Here is a 2,450-nt window from a genome sequence, read left to right on the forward strand (position 1 = left end):
CATCTTTGGTAGGCAATCCATAAGTGGCCCTCATAATAGATTCATAAGGTAATTTTATTTTATTTCTAGGAAATTGTTCCATGCCTTTCCTTAACGGAAATTGGAATCTAATATTTCCTTCCTTCATATCAATAATTGCACCAATCGTTCTAAGGAAAGGTCTACCAAGAATAATAGGACATGAAGGATTGCAATCTATGTCAAGAACAATAAAATCTACGGTCACATAGTTCCTATTTGCAACAATAAGAACATCATTAATTCTTCCCATAGGTTTCTTAATGGTGGAATCCGCAAGGTGCAAGTTCAAAGAACAATCATCAAATTCACGGAAACCTAGCAAATCACACAAAGTTTTTGGAATCGTGGAAACACTAGCACCCAAATCACACAAAGCATAGCATTCATGATCTTTAATTTTAATTTTAATAGTAGGTTCCCACTCATCATAAAGTTTTCTAGGGATAGAAACTTCCAACTCAAGCTTTTCTTCATAAGATTGCATTAAAGCATCAACGATATGTTTGTAAAAGCTTTATTTTGGTTATAAGCATGAGGAGAATTTAGCACGGATTGAAACAAGGAAATACAATCTATCAAAGAGCAATTATCATAATTAAATTCCTTGAAATCTAAAATAGTGGGTTCATTGATATCTAGAGTTTTGATTTCTTCAATCCCACTTTTACCAATTTTTGCATCAAGATCTAACAACTCCGAATTTTTGGGACGCCTTCTAGGTAAAGGTGGATCATATTAAGTCCCATCATTATCAAGATTCATATTGCAAAACAAAGATTTGATAGGAGACACATCGATAACTTTTAGATCTTCATCTTTATTTTCATAGAAACTAGAAGAACACACTTTCACAAAGCAATCTTTCTTAGCACGCATCCTAGCGGTTCTTTCTTTGCACTCATCAATGGAAATTCTCATGGCTTTGAGAGACTCATTGATATCATGCTTATGTGGAATAGATCTGAGTTTCAAAGAATCAACATCAAGAGAAATTCTATCAACGTTCCTAGCCAATTCATCAATCTTAGGCAACTTTTTTTCAAGCAAAGCATTGAAATTCTTTTGCAAATTTATAAATTCTTTAACACTAGTCTCAAATTCAGAGGGCATCTTATTAAAATTTCCATAAGAGTTGTTGTAGGAATTATCGTAATTATTAGAGGAATTACTAGGATACGGCCTAGGATTAAAGTTTCCTCTATACGCGTTGTTACCAAAATTATTCCTACCAACAAAATTCACATCCATAGATTCATTATTATTCTCAATCAAAGTAGACAAAGGCATATCATTAGGATCAGAAGAAACACTTTTATTAGCAAATAATTTCATAAGTTCATCCATCTTCCACTTAAAACACTAATTTCTTCTATCGCATGCACTTTTTTATTAGTAGATCTTTCGGTGTGCCATTGAGAATAATTAACCATAATATTATCTAGGAGTTTAGTAGCTTCTCCTAAAGTGATTTCCATAAAAGTGCCTCCCGCGGCCGAATCTAAAAGATTTCTAAAAGCAAAATTCAATCCGGCATAAAAAATTTGTATGATCATCCATAAATTCAAACCATGAGTGGGGCAATTACGTATCATTAATTTCATCCTCTCCCAAGCTTGTGCAACATGTTCATGATCAAGTTGCTTAAAATTCATAATATCGTTTCTAAGAGAGATGATCTTAGCGGGAGGAAAGTACTTAGAGATAAAAGCATCTTTGCACTTATTCCATGAATCAATACTATTTTTAGGCAAAGATGAAAACCAAACTTTAGCATGATCTCTAAGTGAAAAAGGAAATAGCTTAAATTTAACAATATCATTGTCCACATCTTTTTTCTTTTGCATATCACACAAATCAACGAAGCTATTTAGATGGGTAGCGGCATCTTCACTAGGAAGGCCGGCGAATTGATCATTCATAACAAGATTCAACAAAGCAGCATTGATTTCACAAGATTCAGTTTCGGTAAGAGGAGCAATCGGAGTGCTAAGAAAATCATTGTTGTTGGTATTGGTGAAGTCACACAATTTAGTATTGTCTTGAGCCATAGTGACAAGCAAGCAATCCAACACACGAGCAAACAAGAAGCAAGCGAAAAAGAGGCGAACGGAAAACAGAGAGCGAATAAAACGGCAAGGGTGAAGTGGGGGAGAGGAAAACGAGAGGCAAATGGCAAATAATGTAATGCGGGAGATAAGAGTTTGTGATGGGTTCTTGGTATGTGGACTTTTGCGTAGACTCCCCGGCAACGGCGCCAGAAATCCTTCTTGCTACCTCTTGAGCACTGCGTTGGTTTTCCCTTGAAGAGGAAAGGGTGATGCAATAAAGTAGCATAAGTATTTCCCTCCGTTTTTGAGAACCAAGGTATCAATCCAGTAGGAGGCCACGCTCAAGTCCCTCGCACATACACAAACAAATAAAAACCTCGC

The sequence above is a fragment of the Triticum aestivum genome, chromosome 4D, assembly GCF_018294505.1.
Source record: "Triticum aestivum cultivar Chinese Spring chromosome 4D, IWGSC CS RefSeq v2.1, whole genome shotgun sequence".
NCBI classification, from domain to species: domain Eukaryota; kingdom Viridiplantae; phylum Streptophyta; class Magnoliopsida; order Poales; family Poaceae; genus Triticum; species Triticum aestivum.